This window comes from Artemia sp. Qi Xiang Cuo, chromosome 4 (genome assembly GCF_049724085.1).
Source record: "Artemia sp. Qi Xiang Cuo chromosome 4, ASM4972408v1, whole genome shotgun sequence".
NCBI lineage: Eukaryota > Metazoa > Arthropoda > Branchiopoda > Anostraca > Artemiidae > Artemia > Artemia sp. Qi Xiang Cuo.
This window is the reverse complement of record NC_142797.1, coordinates 49,874,624-49,900,559: the sequence shown is the minus strand read 5'-3', so window position 1 is coordinate 49,900,559 and position 25,936 is coordinate 49,874,624. Positions and strand designations below refer to the sequence as shown.

The 25,936-nt window shown below is 35.7% G+C and overlaps 1 long non-coding RNA gene across 5 annotated transcripts in view; it reads right to left on the bottom strand.

Moving 5' to 3' along the window:
* Positions 1 to 266: 266 nt before the first annotated feature.
* The window catches only part of LOC148953194 (uncharacterized), a 41,253-nt gene continuing 15,583 nt past the window's right edge, over positions 267 to 25,936 (bottom strand). For 4 of the 5 annotated variants that reach the window (XR_016141695.1, XR_016141698.1, XR_016141696.1 and 1 more), the window contains exons 2-3: positions 7,481 to 7,606; positions 269 to 762 (exon numbers count right to left, since the gene is read on the bottom strand). This is a non-coding gene — a long non-coding RNA (uncharacterized LOC148953194). Of the gene's footprint in view, positions 763 to 7,480; positions 7,607 to 25,936 lie in introns of all 5 variants that reach the window. The other variant, XR_016141697.1, reaches the window with a different exon arrangement.

Below are 25,936 nucleotides of genomic sequence, written 5' to 3'. Positions count from 1 at the left end.
TACAGAACTTGATTGTATAACAATCTGAAATGCTTAATAAAATGATAGTTATAAAGATACACATATACCTGGCTAACGGGAAACCCTTGGTCTTTGGGCATGGGGATGAAGGCCCTAGCATTGTTTTTAGCTATTGTTCTCGAAAACGGGTTTTGCACCAGGAAATTGGAAAGCTGTGACGTCAAACGGCATCAGTTAAGGAAAAAGGGGAAAACTGTCACCAGACCGGTCAGAAGGACCACACGTGATTCACTTATATGACACAGAAATTTATAAAAACAAATATCTTTTATTTCATAAAATTACTGTGTTTATACAACTATGAACATTGCTTACGTAGATAGCATAACAATTAATTCTTTTTAAATTTCTGCTTATAATATTCTTCTGGAACACTGGCAGCTTGTAAGGCAGGGTAAAACCAAAATCCAAACATTAATAATATAGTAACCAAATACGTAGGAACAGCTATTGCCCAATACCTCCTTGGGTAATAGGTGAGCCTCATCATGGCTAACCAAGAGTCAGGCAAAAAAGCCCATAGTAAATACAAAATTATGACAAAGGTAATAAAAATAAAAGCGGCAAATCCATACGTAGCTCGAAGTGGCGTAGGGTTTGATGCAGCTCCGGAGAGTTTTGACGCCATCGCATTAACTTAGAGGGTCAAATTTTTCTATAGTTTTCAACATAAGAATCAGGTGGTCATAAAATGATTGCACGGCAGTTCTTAACTGTCCGGGTGTATTGCTTTGAAAATTCCTGAAATTATGAAATAAATGAATCATGCTTATTCTGCGTTAAAAAGAAGTACAAGGGCAGGGGTTCAAGCCCCGTTGACAATTTCGGGATAAATTTCCTCGTGCATAAAGAAATGGTGTCATTTTCTTAGTAATTAAGGTTGAAAACACATACATATAGGCAGGGGCGTCCCGAGGGGGCGGGGAGGGACGCACCGCCCCTCCAACTTTTATAGCGTTCGGTAGAATTTTCGCCAAAGGCAAAAATTTAGGCAAAAACGGGCATTGTTAGAAATCTCAAAACAAAAATATACAAATATAGGGCAGCGTCATTCAACCAGGGGGGTAGACGCCCCCTCCTGCCCCCCCCCCCTTATGGGCGCCCATGCAAAGATTTGAAATGACACCTTAAGTGGTTTCCCTCCAAGATTATTGACTTTTTTGTTTGGGCTATTGTCAAGGACAATTGTCCTTGATTTATATTTTTTTGAAGGATAATGCTATTTATAGGTCATTGAACATCATATTTTTGGGATTGAGCCGAGATGACACAATAACCAGTTTTCTTCCGAGTTCAATGACTTTTTTTTAGCGTATGTTTGTTGGTTATGGGCAGAAAATTAGTAATCTAAGATAACGCAATAGCTGGCTTCCAGGGCTTAGAATTGAACAAATGAGCCCGCTGATTACATTTCTGTCAAAAATGAATTCTAGAAGCATTATTAATACATATTCTACTGTTTAGACTCAGTTAACTTCATTTTTTATCAAGCCCTATTAAATTTCTTTACTCGATTAGGAACCCACCCTTCCTCGGATCATGTCACCATCCTGGCCCTTTTCTCCAAACCCTGTCTTCCGGGGTCCTGCCCCCTCCCCGGACTATCCCAGTCACACATCCACTTAACAAAAGAGCCAATCACCATTTTAAACTATTATAAAATGTTTCGTAGCTTTAATATACAAATTATTGGTACTTTTGGCTATCTATTTTTCTTCTTCTGTCATTAAATTTTTGAATTTTTTTTTTTATTTGTTGTTTTTTATTTGACACACTTTTAGTATTGGTAGGGAAGATTGTCCATACTCGGGACGTTCCATACTTGGGACAGCCCTAAAAAGACACCCATGCCACATTGCGAAAAAAAAAAATGAACACAAAGACATCTTTGCAATAGGTGACACATCTGCAGAAGTTTCAAATCAAAAGTCACCATTTTTCTTTAAGTAGATGGGTCCTAAATTTCAGATAGATTCTCAAAAATATTTTGAGAAGTTCTGTGAACTGTTTGGGGAGATGTATGAAGTGACCATTTACTTTCACTTCCTTATTCATTAAATCTTCGTGAGATAGAATTGATGGGTCTAAAGAGTTCTTTTAATAATTTTAGATTAAAACTGAATTATTTCAGTGAGAATGTTTGGTTCCATGTCTGGGACAGTCCCAAGTATTGGTCCTTGAGACATGTCCTATGTATGGCAACTATAAAAGAAATAAAATAGCCAGGGTTTACTTTGCTTTGACATGTTAAGATTTCTTGACATGGAAGTTCGTGAGTTAGCCTATGAGTACGCAGGGAAAAATAGATTGCTGTATCCTTCAAGTTGGAATGACAAGAAAAGAGCAGGCGAGAATTGGTAGCATGGACTATGTCACGAAACCAAGTCCTTCCACTCAGAAAACTTGAAGCAACTATCCCCTCTAGGGGAAGCAGATTCAACCACTACAATGTTAGCATCTATGCTAACATATACCAGGTATGCTTTCTCTCCCCAGAATATATGTAATATGGATGAGAGTGCCTAGAACACCATACAAAAGTCCCTCAAGATTGCTGCCGAGATTAGATTACGTCAAGTTGGAAGAGCAACTTCTGCAGATAGAGGACAGACTGTGATAATTCTTGCCTGTGTTTCAGAATCTGGAAACTCAATTCCATCAATGCTGGTCTTCCCAAGGAAAAAGACATTAAATAGGATGACTTTAGGGGTTCAACCTGGTACTGTTGCTTGTGTTAGCGACAGTGGCTGGACAGCAGCTTGTTCTTTGATTTTCTTTATCACTTTGTCTCCACTGTACTGCCAAGCAAAGAGAAGCCCCAGCTACTCATTATAGATAGTCACGAACCTCACTTATCAGTTGAAGCCCTCCAAGTAGCGAAAGATAGCCAGTTGATCATGTTAACCTTGCCTCCACATACGCCACACCAACTACAACCACTTGATCTTGGGGTCTTCTACTCTCAGAAATCCCATTAAAACAATGCTATTTCTAGTTTCTCTGTAAGAAATCCCCAGTTTATTGGCGTTACTTATACCTCTTCATTCAACCCATCAAACATCACTGCAGGTTTTCAAGGCTATCCTTCGAAAATCTAAGAATCCAAAAAAGAGGCTCTCATAAACCCTTGTTTAAAATCCAACAATCATAAGAAATCGCTCTTTTTTGAAAGTGACAGAAGCCCAAGAAGAGCCGTCATTTTCTGCTTTAAATGTTTGCCATTTTTTTTTCGTTCTTCAAAAAGAAAAACAAACAAAAAAAAGATGAAAATAAGACTTCCTCAAATCCAGAAGAAGACACACACAAGTCACCTGCACTTCAATCCAGACAGTTTCAACTGTGATGATAAGGCCATATCCAAAAGATCGTCTGAGAAAGGCCACATAAAGAAGTCAACCAAAAGGAGTCTGCAGAATACTGCTTCAAAAAGCTAAGAAGCCAAGAAAGAGGCTCTCACAAACCCTTGTTTAAAATCCAAAAATCATAAGAAATCGCTCTTTTTTTAAAGTGACAGCAGCCCAAAGGAGGAGCCCTCCTTTTTCTCCTTTGAATGTTGGCTACTTTGTTTTGGTTCTACAAAAAGAAACAAACAAAAGGAGATGAAGATATAACTTACTCAAATCCAGAAGAAGAGGGAGGCGTAGTTTCAAAACACACACAAGTCACCTGCACTTCAATCCAGACAGTTTCAACTGTGATGATAAGGCCATATCCAAAAGATCGTCTGAGAAAGGCCACATAAAGAAGTCAACCAAAAGGAGTCTGCAGAATACTGCTTCAAAAAGCTAAGAAGCCAAGAAAGAGGCTCTCACAAACCCTTGTTTAAAATCCAAAAATCATAAGAAATCGCTCTTTTTTTAAAGTGACAGCAGCCCAAAGGAGGAGCCCTCCTTTTTCTCCTTTGAATGTTGGCTACTTTGTTTTGGTTCTACAAAAAGAAACAAACAAAAGGAGATGAAGATATAACTTACTCAAATCCAGAAGAAGAGGGAGGCGTAGTTTCAAAACACACACAAGTCACCTGCACTTCAATCCAGACAGTTTCAACTGTGTTGATAAGACCATACCGAAAAGCTCGTCCAAGAAAGGCCATATAAAGAAGTCAACCAAAAAGGAGTCTGCAGGATACTGCTTCGAAAAGCTAAGAAGCCAAGAAAGAGGCTCTCACACGCTATCGTTTAAAATCCAAAAATCACAAGAAATCGCTCTTTCTTTAAAGTGACAGCAGCCCGGAAGAGGTTTCAGTTTTGAAAGATGTTTCAAGATCCAATGCAACAGATCCGAAGGAGGGACCTTCAGCTGAGAGGATCCCTTCTTTTCCTCCTTTTTCGTGGCTGGGTACTACGTAAAAGAACTAATTAGAAAAAACTTTAATCTTTTCAGAAATGGTAAACTGGATAAAGCTAATAAACTAAGAAAAGCAATCAAAAAGAAAATACATAAATCTGGCCGATCCTAATACAAGAATAAAGTCGAAGAATTGATTGCCAATAAATCAAACAATTGGTATTCCAAGGTAAAAAAAAAGTTATTTGGTAGGAGTCTAGAGAAGCTTGATTTCAACCTACCTGAATCGCCTGAACTTACATCTTAACAAATTCGTCGATTCCATCATCAAGAGCCTTCTGGCATTGTCTTGTCAACCACCAACAGATGATCTTCCACCTGCATTCTCCTCCATCTCTTCGTCTGAGATTAAAAGAAGAATTGGGAAACTACGAAAAACAAGTGTCTGCCCTTTAAATATCCCATTTCTTCTTATTGGTGCTTTAAGTGACTTCCTTTCAAAGCCCTTGTCTGTTCTTTTCAATGAGGTTACTGAGTCTGACCAATATCAGCTAATTTGGAAACAGGGTTTCATAACCCCCTTAAAGAAGAAAAACAGAGAACCTGGTTTTGAAGGTGTTCATCCTATTTCACTCACTCCTATATTCTCTAAACTATATGAAGGATTCCTTGCAGATTAGCTAAAAGAAAAAATCCTACCTCTTACTGACCTGAGACAATCCGGGAACCTCAAATCTACTTCTACTTTTTATTAACTCAATTAGGAAAATCATCAAAAAACCATTGCTGGCTAAATTTAATTTCCATTGACTTTCAAAAAGTATTTGACCTTGTTAGCCATACTATTTTAGTTGAGAAACTTGTATCTGATTTCAATATTGATTCTTTCCTGATTAAATTGTTTGCCTCCGTTTTATTAAATAGTTCACAGGTAGTCAAGTATGAGAAACCTTATTTCAGTCCCCTCCCTGTCCACAATGGAGTACCCCAAGGTACTCTCCTAGGTCCCCTCCTTTTTCTGTTATGATAAATAGCCTTGCTAAGCGATTTCCCGAAAGGTGAACATTTGTGGAAGACCCAACGGTTGTTGAAACATGCTACAGAAACTTAGTAAGCAACGGTATGAGCATCCTCAATGATATTGCAGCTGACGTTGCGGACTACATCGGAGTAAACCCCTCTAAATCTATGAAAATACCAATATGCTTCCTTAAAACCTCACCCTTTTTCCTCAACCCTATCCCCCCAGATATTTCTATGTCTTCCTTTAAATTACCTGGGGTTGTAATTTCCTCTGAACGTCCCCCCAACCCATTCTTTAAGGATCTATAATTTCTTTGTCTGCCCGCATCTTGAAGATGCTTGTCCAGTTTGGCATCGTGGCATCTCCCACGATGAATCAGAAAAAATTGAATTCATTCAAAAAAGAGCCCTGAGAAAAAGTTTTAAAGAAGCTAAGGTACTATACTCGCTCATTCTAAAAAAAGGCTATGCTGGAAACTCTTGAGCACAAGAGAGGAACTTTGTACCTCCGTTTTGCAAAAAAATACAATAATAAACCTTCGCACGGAGAACATTTTCCCAGAAAGACACTCCCCACCCAGACACCACCTGCAAAGTACGGTTTCTGAACCCGTTTCTATTTTGTCCCCTATCCGTTGCTTTATCTCCAGGTATGAAAAAACCATTGTCCCCTTCATTACTGATAAAATAAACCTCTAGTTGTCTTTCTTTCTATTTATTTTTCGGTACTAGTGATACCTAAGTTTTATATTCGTTTGATTTTTTTGTTCCCACCTCCTTTTTATATCTTCTTTTTTAAACCTTTATAACGCTAAATTTATTTCACTTTTTTTATTGTTTTTTTAACTTTTTAATTTTCTGACATTTTGCCGCTTAATATTTTTGACTAATGAATGGTTTTGCCATTCTGATATTGTTGTTTTTTGGCATTGATTTACTGGTTTTTTAGTTGTTGTGCTTTTTTATGATTTTTTTTTTTTTTTTTTTGGTTTAATGACTCCGGCATGCGAATTCGGCCCTTCGGGGCTTGTGATAGAAATTTTTTGAAACAAATATCTTATCTTAAAAAGAAACAAAAAAGGAATATACCACAGTGTTGGTGATATCATTTCAAAATGATATCTTGGTTTACACATTTGTACTTCTTTCTTTCTGTTCTTATAATTTTACTCCACTATCTCTATTAAATAGCTATGGTCACCACTTGTCCCATCTACGGAGCCCAATTCTATACTTGGGACAAAATGGAGGGTGGTAAAATTAATGCCTTTCCTTAAAAATTGAATGAGCTCCCGGTTTTAAACCTTGAGGGTAACTTTCTTAGTTAATGCAAAAGATGCTGAAAAATTTTTGTTTCCTGATCACAAAGCTTGAGGAAGTTGGAGGCAAACAAAAAAAATTGTCCCAAGTACGGATACTCTCCCCTATACTTCAAGATTATTTGAATTTTTTTTTCTGGATTGAACATATATATTCAGCTGAACTGTATTTTTGTTGTTGTTTTAGAATGTAACAACCCAATGAACCGTCCATCACTCAAAATACTTAAGCTTTCAACTGTCACTACGAACAATGAACACCATCCCACCAACTCGCATTCTGAAGATTTATTTAACGAGCGTTATTAATGAAAATAAATAAACACAATTTTTACCTAACGTAGAAAATAGAATGGCAAACAATTAAAAAATAAACATTGAAATAAGCTGAATTATTGGAAATCACATTCATAGTAAATTTGAAAGGAAAAGTAGATTTTAAAAAAGAAGACTTTTATTCCTTCTTAATCGTGTGCATACAATTAGATTAACTATTAAAAAGATCAACAGCAAAGTAAGGGGGAAACCTCTTCGTAAGATTTGCATTAGCCCTCTCTTTAGAAACCTCTAGAATAACATGCTGAAACCATATATATATATATATATATATATATATATTCCCCCTCCCCTATAACATTGATCTAATTGACTAACTAGTAGAACTTGGAACATTAGGGGACAAAGTTTTCCAAAAAAAAGTTTTGTTTTAAATTTCTGAAGTTTTTCGAATTTTGGGTGGATGCATAAATTGTTCCAGAAAAAATAGCATTTTAGTTATTTTCAGGCATAGTTAGACATTGTCTTAGCAAAATTATAACAGCAAAACTCACACTTGGAGGTTTTTCCTACATAGTTGAAATTGCCTCGTACATTTGCTTCGTTTATGAAAGTCAACTATGAAAGTTCTATATGCAATTGTAGCATCCTCTTCAGTAGGAAAGGGAACAGAAATCCGACTGAAATAAAAAAATACATGTTGTAGACAAATTCTGAATCAAAATAATTTTGATACAGAAAAACAGAACACCTACCTGTTGAAGAAAAAAATCTTGTCTGGGGATTAATAAAAAATAAACTAGCCTCAAATACCAACCCAACGTTATGGTTAATCAAAAGTTCATCAAAAATGTTATGGATCTACATTTAGTACTTCTGCAACGAGTAATTTACTGTCGGTGAGCAATTTTAAACGGGGTATTTTGCCTATTTTAATTAGTCCTTGAAGTGCCATGTTGCAATAGCTTATTGATAATAATTATAATTGACAATAATCTATTTTGTTGCAATAAGTACCCTATTCTTGAACTGAACTGATCTTTATCTTCTGCTGGCCTTAAGTATCACATTTCATCCGTCACTGTGCTATTTTGCAACAACTGTCCAAACCTTCTGCTTTTAATAAAAGAAATTTGATGCTAGGTGACATCACTGTACCTTTAGTTGATTGGAAATCAGAAAGTACAAAAAATCGCAATTTTTCCAAAAAATATTCTAATAAAGAACTGATTGTCAATACAACATCATTATATTACTGATCCTAATTGGTACAGGAGGTACAATGGCTCACCAGTCCTTCATTTTTTTTTGTCATGCAAAAACAACAACATTTTAGTAATCAGGAGTTTCCTCCATCAGAGAATAGTCATCAAATCTTTCTTTAAATTTCAGTGATCCTCGATATAAAAGAAACATACACTCGTCACGAATTTTCCAAGATACAATTCTTTGCAAAGTGAATACACTCCTTCTAGGAATTATATATTAGATACAACTATTTGCTTCAATTTTTCAACTATGACATAATATTCTAAGTTTGAATATTCGAGTGATACGAATGCATATAACCTATTGGTCGAACGCGTCAAACCCCAAACAACAACAACACCATAAAGTTTGGATAAACAAACAAGTAGTCATTAGTGTTGTATTTAATTACTCATTTTTTACAATAAATATTATTTAAGACCTTTCAAAATCTTGATATAAAAAATCACTATAAACAGACGAGTTTCCAAATTATATGGAATAAAAGCTTGCGCTTATAAAATCTTTTTGTGTAATCTTTTGATGTAATCCTTAACATTTCACCAAACCGTTGCTTAAAAGAGGTCAAATATATTTGTTAGGTAGTATCCAATCTCTAATGCGTCAATATTCTATTTTATAATGGAAATACTAAGCCTATTGTCTCAAGAGTCCAAAGTTGTTTTGAAGCAAATAACTTTTGGCAAGCAGCTGAGCAGGGATTCCATAAAAGGCCCTCTTGCATTGCCCCCTACTTCTTTAAGCAAGAAAGGAGTTGTTAATAAAGTGGACGAAGGTATGTTTTGACTGCGTTTATATCATTTTCAGGTCATCTTTAGATAAAATGCACATCCCTTCACTCAGGAAAAATGTTAGGCTGTTATTGGTGATGCTTTGTCAGTACATGAGCCTATGCTAAGCTATGGTCCTTATGGTAGCAGCATGGGTACAAAGTTATTATGCATGTTTATAAAGTATTTGTCAACAGCCATTAAGCACTCGACTACAAAAATACAACCTGGCGACATTAGATACTATTGGCCAACGATGTCCATTATTGATAATGAACAATCCCAGGAAGGTATAAATGTATTGGGAAGTTGATGCAATGGGAATTAATTATATACACACCAATGAGGATGAGTGTATGGTAGTTCATTTTTAAATAGATTGTCTCCAAATTACTACTGTCATTACACTCTTATTGTGGAACAAATCAGGGATCTTGATGTCATAATCGACAACATCAGTTCCCACTGATGCGATTTCATACAAAAAAAGGCCTTTTTTGCGTGATCTGTCAAATTTCCTCCAATTTTTGCTTCAAGTTTATACGTCACATAGGTTCAACAGTTGCGTTGAAATATTTCTACTGAACCTTTGAAAACCGTTATTCTGAATTGAAAGCTTTATAGAACCGCAAATTGCAAGTAACTGAGAAACTAATCATGTTTACCAGAAGTTTTCCATGATATTTGACAAGCAACAGGAGGGCTGTGTCTTTTTAATGTAAGGTTTTAATACTTGGGGCTTGGGGGGGGGGTATTTCCAGGGAAATGAGCATAGAAGATAAGAATTAAATTTTTCATTAGGCATAGCTGGCCTAAGCTAATACAGATTAGCCATTTGATATAATATTTTTTTGCGTTTCAATGGCTGCAGTGGACCGTTTCTGTATAAACATTTTTGCGATTTTCTGACATCCGCTATCCGTAAGCCGATTTGTATTTTAAAATAATCAAATCAATGGGAACCAAAGGTTACTCTTGTTATACGAGTCATGTGTGCGCCTAATCACCCAAATTTTGCTTTATATAATTGATAGGGGTCTGTAAATCTAGAAAAAAAACACCTATATGAAACCCATTTATTTGTATATATTAACACACCTATGACATAAAACCGAATAACAAACCTGCTTAGATCAGATAATTAAACTCCCAATCTTAGCCAGGGATGTGAAACAGGGGCGGATCCAGGATTTTTAGGGGGGGGCAAAATAGGTTGATCCGATAAACTTGCGTAAGGAGCAAGTTTAATAAACGCAATCTTGCGTTAATTAAGTAAATTACACTACTTTAGGCTACGTTAGGGGGCGCGCACCCCCTCGCCCCTCCCCTGGATCCACCACTGATACGAAATTACACAAATGTAGGGGGGGGCAAGGATATATTTTTAATATTTTGTTTAAGGAAGATACGAAAAAAACGGTATTTTTCAGAATCTAGGGGAATTGATGTTTTTTCAATCAAAGTTCCCATAAAAGGTATTTTTAAAGCCTAGCAGGAGGAGGGGGGGCTGAACATACAATTAATCTTCTCCTTCCTCCCCCATCCAATTGGCACTTCTTACTCTGGGGTCAAAGTTTGAAGATGTTACGTTTATTTCTCTTGGTTAAAAGTAAAGTTTCAAGGATTAGTCTTTTTTGGGCAAAAGATGTATTTACGGACAAAATATCAATACTAGACCTTATTCATGCAGATGGATAAATAATCTTGATTAAAGGAAAGATTGATTTTTACCCTTTTGATTTTTACAAGGTGACCTCCAACTCTGTATAGAGGTTTGTCTAAAATGTTTTTCTCCAAATCTACACGAGTATACACTATACGTATTCCCCCTTGACTCAGGTGCTCTTTAATTTTTGACAATTTTACTTACAATCCTATGAATATATCAATCATCCGCTTATCCAGTGAGATCGACAAAACTTGTTTACAACAACCTTACAAGGATCACTTGACCAAATTTGTTCTTAGTGATTTTTATTTATCAAAAAAGATAATAGCTGAGCTAACCAGCAACAGTTTTTACAACATTAGTAGACAAAAAGAGTTATTCCATATTTGCTCCATTTCTTTTACAATTAGGTTCACAATCAGAAAGATAATTTAGTGAAAGGGTTGATTTTCAGTCATTGATTTACATTCTGAACGACCCTAAACGTGAATTTTTCTCTGAGTGATACAATATCTAAAACTTGACATACTTTACAGTAAAGGCTTTCACCAGCAGATGAAAATTCCAAGAATAGCTCAAAATCCTTTTCATCGAGACCTTTACCTCGCAAGGTATTGTCTATCAGAAAAATCTGTAAAAACTTAGAGCACAAAAAAAAATCAAAATCCTTGACTTTTCTTCTTAGATAAGGGATTAAATTTTGTTTGCCTCAAACGCAAGTAAATTCGTTGGAGATAGTCTCTAGTGTGGGGTTGGGTAAAATAAAAAAAAAATGTCTTATTACTGTCCACCTGAGAAGGTGACTTTTTGTTATGATTTTCTTCTTTTTGAGATTCATCTTTTTATTTTGCTTTGTAGAATTTTAGTACTGATGACGGCTGAGCAGAGGTTTTGGTTGAAACGTTTAAGTTATTCTTCCTTTTTTCCAAGGGTTGTGAAAAAAAAAACACCAGAGAATACTGTAGAACTAATATTCGAAACAATATACCACAAAGGAATAATAAAACCAAAAGTGTATAGTATTAGAAGTTAATTTTTACTTGCTATCAAGACTCAGAGCATTGATCTAAGCAATAATTGCAGAGACAGAAACAATAGCCTACTCAAATGGTTCAGATGGTCCTTGCATTAATTTGTAGTCAACCAATGGATCCTTATGCTTGTTTAAAGGATTGTCCAAAAAAAGACAGTGTGTACTTTTTGAGAAATTTAGGATTGAAGAACTTAACATATCCCTGGTCAGAAGGTTTACTTCACCCCAAGAAACCATACAGGCTAACTGTAATTTTTTCCAGCCTATGGGCCTCAACCCCTCAGATTGTCCAGCAAGTAAACATTACCAGAGTGTGAGAAGTGATTGGCACACAATAATTTTTTGGATCACAATTATCCTGGCTTCAAAATACTCATTCATATGATGCTTCGACATCCATCATGTTTCTAGTGACCAAATAACCCTTCCTGAAACTAGCTTATTAGGTCATATAGAGTACAGATACTTAAGCCATGGAGGAAGTTTACACATGCATATGTTTCAGCTGACAGTAGTAGAATGGTCATAATATCTCGTGACAGCACACCAAATATGGGCATAGAATACGGACAACACTCCATATATGGGCATGGAATCCCTAGGGAGAATGATTGCGTAATCGGTCAATGACCTCTTTTTCCAATGTGTCAACAACAACAACATCGACCTTTACATTCGCTGAGAGCGTGCCAAAAACAACAACAACAACATCGACCTTGACATTCGCTGAGAGCGTGCACTTAAAACAACAACAACATCGACCTTGGAACACCTGTGCTGTCGACCTAAATTCACCTATCGTGAATCAATAATTCCCCTTAGAAACAACAAATTAATTCCCCTTTCTTGACAGATCAATCAACCAATGAAATCATCTGTCAGACTTTAAAAATTTTCACATAGAAACGATTCTCCAGGAATAGATCCAAGTCATTAATGTCTTTGCCTCGGAAACAACTCTTTTGGTCGAACTCAAAAGGATATTAATAGCCAAAGGCCATGGAAACAATTCTCCAAGAAATATCTTAGCGATGAATTGTTTTAGCGCGGGAATCAGGTTTCTTATTAATTTGAAATGCATTAGCGCAGAGATGCCAAAAACAAAAGGAACACGCTGAATTACGTTTAGGGATTATTTGGGCGAAACTGTTGTAGACAGGTTATAAAAATATTTCGGCGAAACAGATAGAGACATTTTAAAAGATGATTTTTGAAGGGATTTTAGAAGAGAATTTAATGGTGAAACTCTGTGGTCGTTATAATACACAAGTTTCATTTGAACAGTGTTGTGAGGTCCTCTAACCCAACCCAAAGGGTTTCAATCCTCCTACCCCAACCCCGAAGGAAGCCCCCGGTCCTCAAAGGTCCCCCAAGCTCCCAAAGGGCCACCGGCGCCCCCAAAGGCCCACCCAGACCCCCAAAGGGCACCCCGGACCCCAGAGGCCCCCCCCGGTCCTCAAAGGTCCCCCTGGCCCCCAACTGCCCCCCCGGACCCCCAAAGGCCTTCCCTGTGCCCCAAACGCCCTCCCTGTGCCCCAAAGGCCCTCCTCCGGCCCCCAAAGGTCCCCCGGACCAGAGAAGCGCCGCCGGGATGCGCCGGGGGCCAGGCAAGCGCCACAGGATGTGCCGCAGGGATGCGCCGCGGGTCAGGAAAGCGCCGCAGGGGATGCACCGCAGGGAGGCACTGCAGGAAAGCACCGCAGGATGCGCCGCAGGGATGCGCCGCAAAAAAAGTAAACTAAAAAGTAAAAATTTCGAAATGTTATCCCCCAAACGCCCTCCTCAGACCCCAAAGGCCCTCCCCTGGTCCTCAAAGGTCCCCCGGGCTCCCAAAAGACCCCACAATCCACAAGGGCCCCCGGATCCCCAAACGCCCACCCTGGCCCCCAAAGGTCCTCCCCCAGTCCCCATACATGCACACAAAAACTTACACACACACACCAAAACTTACACACACACACAAAAACTTACACACACACACGAAAACTGACACACACACACGAAAAAGTACACACACACGCCAAAACTTACACACACACACACAAAAACTTACACACACACACACACACACAAAAACTTACACATGCACACGAAAACTTACATGCAGACAAAAACTTACATGCACACAAAAACTTACACACACACACACACAAAAAAAATACACACACAAAAACGAAAAAACACACACTCACGAAAAAAAAAAAAAACAAACAAAAACATAAACACACACACACACACACACACACAAAAAAAATTACACATCAACACAAAAAAAACTCACACACACACACACAAAAACTTACACACACACACAAGCACACGAAAACTTACATTCACACAAAAACTTACACACACACACACACGAAAACTTACACACATACACTTCAAAACTTACACACACAAAAACTTACACACACACAAACTTACACACACACACACAAAAAACTTACACACAAAAAAACTAACACACACACACAAAAACACACACAATTACACACACACACACAAAAAACTTACATCCACACAAAAAACTTATACACACACACACACAAAAACTTAGACCCACACGCAAAAACTTACATGCACACAAAAACTTACATGCACACAAAAACTTACACACACACACAAAAACTTACACACACACACAAAAACTTACAAACACACACACAAAAACTTACACACACACACACATGAAAAATTACACACACACGCCAAAACTTACACACACACGCCAAAACTTACACACACACACACAAAAACTTACACACACACACACACACACAAAAACTTACACATGCACACGAAAACTTACAAGCAGAAAAAAAATAACATTCACACAAAAACTTACACACACACACAAAACTTACACACACACACACACGAAAACTCACACACACACACAAAAACTTACACACACACAAAAACTTACACACACACACACACACAAACAAACAAACACATGAACACAAAAAAACTCACACACAAACACACAAAAAATTGCACACACACACACACACACACACACACACACACGAAAACTTACACACACACTCAAAAAATTACACACACAAAAACTTACACACACACACACACACAAAAACTAACACAAGCAAACGAAAACTTAAATTCACACAAAAACTTACATGCACACAAAAACTTACACACACACACACACACACAAAACTTACACACACAAACACACGAAAACTCACTTGCGAAAACACACAAAAGTTAGAAAAAATACAAAATATTCCTTTATTATCTCTGCAAAACGGCTAAAAATGAAGAATTCATACACATTTTCAACTAGCTAAGGGTAAGTGTTTTAAATATGAGCCATTCTGTTGCGAAAACACACAAAAGTTAGAAAAAATCCAAAATTTTCGTTCATTACCACAGAAATATGTCTAAAAATTAAGAATTCATACACATTTTAAAATATATAAGAGTAAATGTTTTAAATATGAGCCATTCTATTGCGAAAAAACACAAAAGTTAGAAAAAATGCAAAATGTTCATTTATTACCTCTGCAATATGGCTAAAAATGAATAATTAATACACAGTTTCAGATAGCTAAGGGTAAATGTTTTAAATATGAGACAGTCTGTAGCGAAAACACACAAAAGATACAAATAAAACAAAATATTCCTTTATTACCTCTGCAATACGGGTAAAAATGAAGAATTCATAAACATTTTCAACTATATAATGGTATGTGTTTTTAATATGAGCCATTATGTTGCGAAAACACAAAAAAGTTAGAATAAAATGCAAAATATTCCTTTATTACCTCTGCAAAACGGCTAAAAATGAAGAATTCATACACATTTTCAACTACTAAGGGTAAGTGTTTTAAATATGAGCCATTCTGTTGCGAAAACACACAAAAGTTAGAAAAAATACAAAATATTCCTTTATTACCTCTGCAATACGGGTAAAAATGAAGAATTCATACACATTTTCTACTAGCTAAGGGTAAGTGTTTTAAATATGAGCCATTCTGTTGTGAAAACACACAAAAGTTATAAAAAATACAAAATATTACTTTATTACCTCTGCAAAACGGCTAAAAATGAAGAATTCATATACATTTTCAACTAGCTAAGTGTAAGTGTTTTAAATATGAGCCATTCTGTTGTGAAAAAACACAAAAGTTAGAAAAAAATACAAACTGTTCATTTATTACCTCTGTAATACGGGTAAAAATTAAGAATTCATACACATTTTCAACTAGCTAAGAGTAAGTGTTTTAAATATAAGCCATTCTATTGCGAAAACACACAAAAGTTAGAAAAAATACAATATGTTCCTTTATTACCTCTGCAAAACGGATAATAATGAAGAATTCATACACATTTTCAACTAGCTAAGGGTTAATGTTTTAAATATGAGCCATTCTATTGCGAAAACACACAAAAGTTAGGAAAAAATACAAAATATTCATTTATTACCTCTGAAAACAGGATAATAATGAATATTTCATACACATTTTCAACTAGCTAAGGGTAAGTGTTTTAAATATGAGCCATTCTGTTGTGAAAACACACAAAAGTTAGAAAAAATACAAAATATTCCTTTATTACCTCTACAAAACGGCTAAAATGAAGAATTCATACACATTTTCAACTAGCTAAGGGTAAGTGTTTAAATATGAGCCAATCTATTGCGAAAACACACAAAAGTTAGAAAAAATGCAAAACGTTCCTTTATTACCTCTGCAATACGGCTAAAAATGAAGAATTCATACACATTTTCAACTAGCTAAGGGTAAATGTTTTAAATATGAGCCATTCTGTCGCGAAAACACACAAGTTAGAAAAAAATACAAAATATTCCTTTATTACCTCTGCAAAACGGCTAAAAATGAAGAATTCATACACATTTTCAACTAGCTAAGGGTAAGTGTTTTAAATATGAGCCATTCTGTTGCGAAAACACACAAAAGTTAGAAAAAATACAAAATGTTCCATTATTACCTCTGCAATACGGCTAAAAATGAAGAATTCATACACATTTTCAACTAGCTAAGGGTAAGTGTTTTAAATATGAACCATTCTGTAGCGAAAACACACAAAAGTTAGAAAAAATACAATATATTCATTTATTACCTATGCAATACGGATAAAAATTAATAATTCATACACAATATAATCTAGATAAGTTTAAATGTTTTAAATATGAGCCATTCTATTGCGAAAACACACAAAAGTTAGAAAAAATACAAAATGTTCCTTTATTACCTCTGCAAAACGGCTAAAAATGAAGAATTCATACACATTTTCAACTAGCTAAGGGTAAGTGTTTTAAATATGAGCCATTCTGTTGCGAAAACACACAAAAGTTAGAAAAAATACAAAATAGTCCTTTATTACCTCTGCAAAACGTCTAAAAATGAAGAATTCATACACATTTTCATCTATCTAAGAGTAAGTTTTTTAACTACGATCCATTCTGGTTCGAAAACACACAAAACTTAGAAAAAATACAAAATATTCCTTTATTACCTCTGCAAAACGGCTAAAAATGAAGAATTAATACACATTTTCAACTAGCTAAGGGTAAGTGTTTTAAATATGAACCATTCTGTTGCGAAAACACACAAAAGTTAGAAAAAAATACAAAATATTCCTTTATTACCTCTGCAAAACGGCTAAAAATGAAGAATTCATACACATTTTCAACTAGCTAAGGGTAAATGTTTTAAATATGAGCCATTCTATTGCGAAAACACACAAAAGTTAGAAAAAAAATGCAAAATGTTCCTTTATTACCTCTGCAATACGGGTAAAAATGAAGAATTCATATACATTTTCAACTAGCTAAGGGTAAATGTTTTAAATATGAGCCATTCTGTTGCAAAAACACAAAAGTTAGAGAAAATAGAAAATATTCATATATTAACTCTGCAAAACTGATAAAAATGAAGAATTCATACAAATTTTCAACTAGCTAAGGGTGAGTGTTTTAAATATGAGCCATTCTGTTGCGAAAACACACAAAAGTTAAAAAACATACAAAATATTCCTTTATTACCTCTGCAAAACGGCTAAAAATGAAGAATTCATATAAATTTTCAACTAGCTAAGGGTAAGTGTTTTAAATATGAGCCATTCTGTTGCGAAAACACACAAAAGTTAGAAAAAATACAAAATGTTCCTTTATTACCTCTGCAAAACGGCTAAAAATGAAGAATTCATACACATTTTCAACTAGCTAAGGGTCAGTGTGTTAAATATGAGCCATTCTGTTGCGAAAACACACAAAAGTTAGAAAAAATACAACCTGACCCCCCTAATTGAAGGATATGAATTAGAACCATGGGAAAGTAATTTCATCGTATTTTGCATTTCCCACAAGAGGACAGTTTTCGATTAAAAGTAAAGAGCTACCAGACTAAACCAAAGATATGATTAAATAATAGCGAATAATTGTTCAAACTTAAATTTTCTGTATTACGGGAATAGTTTATTTTTGAAACATTATATCTACCGAAGGTTCAATACCTGAGTTAAACTAAGAGGTTTCAATTTCAGGAAAAAATTCATCATATTTTGCTTATTTTCGTTGGAAAATACAGTGAGAAGACATATTATTGAACTCACATCAAACAATGCCGGGCTTGCATTTGAAGAACCTTCCATTATTTTCTATCTTGTCCTATATTTCAGCATATACTGACTTTTAAAGCTTTTCAACGCTCTTAAATATACTAACCTAACGGTTATTTATTTACGAAATTGTGCAAACTGTTGATTTAGAACAATAATTACCTGTCTATATATCAATTAACACTCACTAGAATTGCCACTTTTCACTCGCGGAGAATGGTTTCAAAACAATACTTCTTACATCGCATAGACTAATTGTGTCAAACGAGACATCTTCAATGCAGATTAATTAATTGTTACGTTCGATTTTGTTTTGGACATAGAAGAGCATCAATGGGAAGTGAGAATTTCTGTAAAACTATCAAAGATTGATTAGGTGTATGGTTAGGCTAGGTTAGATTATGTTAAGTTAGGTTAATTTAGGGTAGACTAGCTAAGCCTACGTACGAGAAAGAAAAGTTCTTAGGTGTGGAGCTCCCCCACCGCCTCAACCATCGCTCTTGAAATCCCTTGAATTAGGTTAGAGACAGACAAAAGTTAGGTGTATGGTTAGGTTAGGTTAGATTATGTTAGGTTAATTTAGGTTAGACTCGATTAGCCTACGTAGCCCCCCCTCCCCCACCGCCGCAACCCTCGCTCTTGAAATCCCATGAATTAGGTTAGAGACAGACAAAAAGTTAGGTGTATGGTTAGGTTAGGTTAGATTATGTTAGGTTAATTAACGGCAGCCTCTTTTGTTAAGGTTTTTTATTTTTTTGGGGGGGGGGGCTCCGCCCCCTCAACAAAAAGTTAGGTGTGTGGTTAGGTTAGGTTAGATTAGGTTAGGTTAATTTAGGTTAGACTAGCTTAGCCTACGTACGGCCCCCCCCACTCCCGGGGGCCACGGGGACTGAAAGCCTACCACGGTCCCCCCCCAACCCCAGGGCCACGGGACCGAAAGCCTGACACGGGTAGGACCCTCACCACCAAGGTCAGGTTAGGTTAGATTAGGTTAAGTTACCTAACATTTCTAGGTTAACTTACATCAGGTTAAGTGGCGCGCCACTTAACCTGATGTAAGTTAACCTAGAAATGTTAGGTAACTTAACCTAATCTAACCTAACCTGACCTTGGTGGTGAGGGTCCTACCCGTGTCAGGCTTTCGGTCCCGTGGCCCCGGGGTTGGGGGGGGTCACCTTGAAATGTTAGGTAACCTAACCTTGGTGGTGGGGGTCCCACCCGTGGTAGGCTTTCAGTCCCCGTGGCCCCACACCTAACTTTAGGCATACACCTAACTTTTGTTGAGGGGGCGGGAGCCCCCCCCCCCCAAAAAAAAATAAATAAAAAACCTTAACAAATAGGCTGCCGTTAATTAACCTAACCTAACATAATCTAACCTAACCTAACCATACACCTAACTTTTTGTCTGTCTCTAACCTAATTCAAGGGATTTCAAGAGCGATGGTTGAGGCGGTGGGGGAGGGGGGGCTACGTAGGCTAAGCTCGTCTAACCTAAATTAACCTAACATAATCTAACCTAACCTAACCATACACCTAACTTTTTGTCTGTCTCTAACCTAATTCAAGGGATTTCAAGAGCGATGGTTGAGGCGGTGGGGGAGCTCCACACCTAAGAACTTTTCTTTCTCGTACGTAGGCTAAGCTAGTCTACCCTAACTTAACCTTACCTAACAAAATATAACCGCTACCAACCGTACATCCAATCAATCTTTGATAGTTTTACAGAAAGTCTCACTTCCTATTGCTGCTCTTCTATATTCGAAAAAAAATCGAACGTAAAAATTACTTAATCTGTATTGAAGATGCCTTGTTTGACACAATTAGTCTATGCGATGTAAGAAGTATTCTTTTGAAACCATTCTCCGCAAGTGAAAAGTGGCAATTCTAGTGAGTGTTAATTGATATATAGAAAGGTAATTATTGTTCTAAATCAACAGTTTGCACAATTTCGTAAATAAATAACCGTTAGGTTAGTATATTTAAGAGCGTTGAAAATCTTTAAAAGTCAGTATATGCTGAAATAGAGGACAAGATAGAAAATAATGGAAGGTTCTTCAAATGCAAGCCCGGCAATGTTTGATGTGAGTTCAATAATATGTCTTTTCAGTGTGTTTTCCAACGAAAATAAGCAAAATATGATTAATTTTTTCCTGAAATTGAAACCTCTTAATTTAACTCAGGTATTGAACGTTTGGTAGATATAATGGTTCGAAAATAAACTATTCCCGTAATACAGAAAATTTAAGTTTGAACAATTATTCGTTATTATTTCATCATATCTTTGGTTTAGTCTGGTAGCTCTTTACTTTTACTCGAAAAGTGTCCTCTTGTGGGAAATGCAAAATACGATAAAATTACTTTCCCATGGTTCTAATTCATATCCTTCAATTAGGGGGGTCAGGTTGTATTTTTTCTAACTTTTGTGTGTTTTCGCAACAGAATGGCTCATATTTAAAACACTTACCCTTAGCTAGTTGAAAATGTGTATGAACTCTTCATTTTTAGCCATTTTGCAGAGGTAATAAAGGAATATTTTGTATTTTTTCTAACTTTTGTGTGTTTTCGCAACAGAATGGCTCATATTTAAAACACTTACCCTTAGCTAGTTGAAAATGTGTATGAATTCTTCATTTTTAGCCGTTTTGCAGAGGTAATAAAGGAATATTTTGTATTTTTTCTAACTTTTGTGTGTTTTCGCAACAGAATGGCTCATATTTAAAACACTTACCCTTAGCTAGTTGAAAATGTGTATGAAGTCTTCATTTTTAGCCGTATTGCAGAGGTAATAAAGGATTATTTTTTATTTTTTATAACTTTTGTGTTTTTTAGAAACATTTTTTCTAATTTTAAAAACTCATTCCCTTATATTTTTTTTTTATATAAATTTATAATATATTTTTGCCGTTATTCTTATTTAATAAATTATTTTTTTTTATTTTTTCTAAATTTTGTGTGTTTTCGCAACTGAATGTATCATTTTTAAAACACTTACCCTTAGCTAGTTGAAAATGTGTATGAATTCTTCATTTTTAGCCGTTTTGCAGAGGTAATAAAGGAATATTTTGTATTTTTTCTAACTTTTGTGTGTTTTCGCAACAGAATGGCTCATATTTAAAACACTTACCCTTAGCTAGTTGAAAATGTGTATGAATTCTTCATTTTTAGCCGTTTTGCAGAGGTAATAATGGATTATTTTGTTTTTTTTCTAACTTTTGTGTGTTTTCGCAACTGAATGGCTCATATTAAAATACTTAACCTTAGCTAGTTGAAAATGTGAATTAATTCGTCATTTTTATACGTTTTTAATATTTAATAAATTAATATTTTGTAATTTTTATAACTTTTTTTTTATTTATAAACATTAACTATAATATTTAAAACAATTAACCTTAGCTAGTTGAAAATGTGTATGAATTCTTCATTTTTAGCCGTTTTGCAGAGGTAATAAAGGAATATTTTGTATTTTTTCTAACTTTTGTGTGTTTTCGCAACAGAATGGCTCATATTTAAAACACTAAAACTTAGCTAGATGAAAATGTGTATGAATTCTTCATTATTACCCGTATTTAAGAGTTAATAAAGGAAAAATCTTAATTTTTTATAACTTTTTTGTGTTTTCGCAAAAGAATGGCTCATATTTAAAACACTTACCCTTAGCTAGTTGAAAATGTGTATGAATTTTTCATTTTTAGCCGTATTGCAGAGGTAATAAAGGAACATTTTGCATTTTTTCTAACTTTTGTGTGTTTACGCAATAGAATGGCTCAAATTTAAAACATTTACACTTAGCTACTTGAAAAAGTGTATTAATTCTTCAGTTTTACACGTTTTTCAGAGGTAATAAATGAATATTTTTTTTTTTTTTCTAAATTATGTGTGTTTTCGCAACAGAATGGATCATATTTAAAACATTTACCCTTAGCTAGTTGTAATTGTGTATGAATTATTCATTTTTAGCCGTATTGCAGAGGTAATAAAGCAACATTTTGCATTTTTTCTAACTTTTGTGTGTTTTCGCAATAGAATGGCTCATATTTAAAACATTTACCCTTTAGCTAGTTGAAAATGTGTATGAATTCTTCATTTTAGCCGTTTTGCAGAGGTAATAAAGGAATATTTTGTATTTTTTCTAACTTTTGTGTGTTTTCACAACAGAATGACTCATATTTAAAACACTTACCCTTAGCTAGTTGAAAATGTGTATGAATTCTTCATTTTTAGCCGTTTTGCAGAGGTAATAAAGGAATATTTTGTATTTTTTCTAACTTTTGTGTGTTTTCGCAACAGAATGGCTCATATTTAAAACACTTACCCTTAGCTAGTTGAAAATGTGTATGAATTCTTCATTTTTAGCCGTATTGCAGAGGTAATAAAGGAATATTTTGTATTTTTTCTAACTTTTGTGTGTTTTCGCAACAGAATGGCTCATATTTAAAACACTTACCCTTATATAGATTAAAAAGTCAATTAATTATTCAATTTAATACTTTTTGAAGAGGTAAAAAATTAACATTTTGCATTTTTTCAAACTTGTGGGTTATTACGAAATGGAATGGCTAATATTTAAAACATTTAACCTTTATAAATATGGCGTACTTTAATAATATTTACTGTATAGCAGTAAATACGATGCCAATATTTAATAGAATTCCTTTGGTCCAAACTTTTGTTTGTTTTCGCAATAGAATGGGTCATATTTAAAACACTTACACTTAGCTAGTTGAAAATATGTATGAATTCTTCATTTTTTGCCGTTTTGCTGATGTAATAAAGGAACATTTTGCATTTTTTCTTAGTTGTGTGTGTGTTCGTACCAGAATGGCTCATATTTAAAACACTTACCCTTAGCTAGTTGAAAATGTTTATGAATTCTTCATTTTTAGCCGTATTGCAGAGGTAATAAAGGAACATTTTGCATTTTTTCTAACTTTTGTGTTTTCGAAATAGAATGGCTCATATATAAAAAATTCAACCTTTAGCTAGTAGAAAATGTTTATGACTTTTTAATTATTAGCCGTATTTCATAGGTAATAAAGGAATATTTTGCATTTTTTCTAACTTTTGTGTGTTTTCACAACAGAATGGCTCATATTTAAAACACTTACCCTTAGCTAGTTGAAAATGTGTATGAATTCTTCATTTTTACCCGTATTGCAGAGGTAATGAAGGAATATTTTGTATTTTTTCTAACTTTTGTGTGTTTTCGCAACAGAATGGCTCATATTTAAAACACTTACCCTTAGCTAGTTGAAAATGTGTATGAATTCTTCATTTTGAGCCGTTTTTCATATGTAATAAATGAACTTTTTGTATTTTTTCTTACTAGTGTGTTTTTTAGCTACTGACTCTGTCATCTTTAAAACAATTAACCTGAGCTAGTTGAAAATGTGTATTAATTCTTCATTTTTAGAGGTTTTACAGAGGTAATAAAGGAACATTTTGCAGTTTTTCTAACTTGTGTGTGTTTTGCAACAGATTGGCTATTATATCCCAATTGGACCCTTAGAATGTTTATATGGTTTTTGCCTTCATAATTTTTAGCCATATTGCATTGGTTAATAATGTACTTAGTTCATTTTTTCAATCTTTTGTGTGTTGATGAAATATAATGGCTATTATTAATTTAATTTAACCTTTATATATTATTAAATGTTTATTTACTCAAAATTTTATTCAGTATATATTTGGTCAACCAGGAACATTTTTAATTTTTTCTAACTTTTGTGTGTTTTCGCAAGTGAGTTTTCGTGTGTTTGTGTGTGTAAGTTTTGTGTGTGTGTGTGTGTGTAAGTTTTTATGTGCAAGTAAGTTTTTGTGTGCATGTAAGTTTTCGAGTGAATGTGTAAGTTTTTGTGTGTGTTTTTCTTTAAGTTTTTGTGTGTGTTAGTTTTGGAGTGTGTGTGTAAGTTTTCGTGTGTGTGTGTGTGTGCAAGTTTTTGTGCGTGTGTGTGTGAGTTTTTTTTGTGGGCTTGTGTTATTTTGTTTTTGTGCGTGTTGTTTTGTGTTTAAGTTTTTGTGTGTGTGTATTTGTTGTCGGGTTTGTTCGTTATGTCGTGTGTGTGTGTGTGTAAGTTTTGTGTGTGTGTGTGTGTGTGTAATTTGGTTTTTTCTCCAAATTTGCCTGTTGCTTTTTTAAGTTTTTTTGTGTGTGTGTGTGTGTAAGTTTTTGTGTGTGTGTTTGTATGTTATTGCGTGTGTGTGTAATTTTTGTCGTGTGTGTGTAATTTTTCATGTGTGTGTGTGTGTAAGTTTTTGTGTGTGTGTGTGTGTTTTGTGCGTGTGTGTAAGTTTTTGTGTGTGTGTGTGTAAGTTTTTGTGTGCATTTAAGTTTTTGTGTGAATGTAAGTTTTTGCGTGTTGGTCTTAGTTTTTGTGTGGGTGTGTGTTTAAGTTTTTGTGTGTCTTATCTTTTGTGTGTGGTTGTAAGTTTTTTGTGTGTGTGTGTAAGTTTGTGTGTGTGTGTGTAAGTTTGTGTAAGTTTTTGTGTGTATAAGTTTTTTGTGTGTGTGTGTGTAAGTTTTTGTGTGTCTAAGCTTTTGTGTGTGTAAGTTTTGACGTGTATGTGTGTAAGTTTTCGTGTGTGTGTAAGTTTTTGTGTTTGTTTGTGTGAGTTTTTTTTGTTTTCATGTGAAAGTTTTTTTTTTTGTGTGTGTGTTTTTGTGTAATTTTTTTTGTGTGTTTTAGTTTTGTAGTGTGTGTGTTTGTTTTCGTGTGTTTGTGTGTAAGTTTTGTGTGTGTGTGTGTAAGTTTTTGTGTGCATGTAAGTTTTTTTGTGCATGTAAGTTTTCGTGTGCATGTGTAAGTTTTTGTGTGTGTGTGTGTGTGTGTGTGTGTAAGTTTGTGTGTGTGTGTGTGTGTAATTTTTGGAGTGTGTGTGTGTAAGTTTTGGTGTGTGTGTAAGTTTTAGTGTGTGTGTGTAAGTTTTTGTCTGTGTGTGTAAGTTTTGGTGTGTGTGTGTAAGTTTTTGTGTGCATGTATGGGGACCGGGGGAGGACCTTTGGGGCCCAGGGAGGGCGTTTGGGGATCCGGGGGCCCTTGAGGATTGAGTGGTCTTTTGGGAGCCCGGGGGACCTTTGAGGACCAGGGGAGGGCCTTTGGGGTCTGAGGAGGGCGTTTGGGGGATAACATTTCGAAATTTTTACTTTTTAGTTTACTTTTTTTGCGGCACATCCCTGCGGCGCATCCTGCGGTGCTTTCCTGCGGTGCCTCCCTGCGGCGTATCCCCTGCGGCGCTTTCCTGACCCGCGGCGCATCCCTGCGGCACATCCTGCGGCGCTTTCCTGGCCCACGGCGCATCCCGGCGGCACTTCTCTGGTCCGGGGGACCTTTGGGGGCCGGGGAGGGCTTTTGGGGCATAGGGAGGGCCTTTGGGGCACAGGGAGGGCCTTTGGGGGTCCGGGGGCAGTTGGGGGCCAGGGGGACCTTTGAGGACCGGGGGGGCCTCTGGGGGTCCGGGGTGCCCTTTGGGGGTCTGGGTGGGCCTTTGGGGGCGCCGGTGGCCCTTTGGGAGCTTGGGGGACCTTTGAGGACCGGGGGCTTCCTTCGGGGTTGGGGTAGGAGGATTGGAACCCTTTGGGTTGGGTTAGAGGACCTCACAACACTGTTCAAATGAAACTTGTGTATTATAACGACCACAGAGTTTCACCATTAAATTCTCTTCT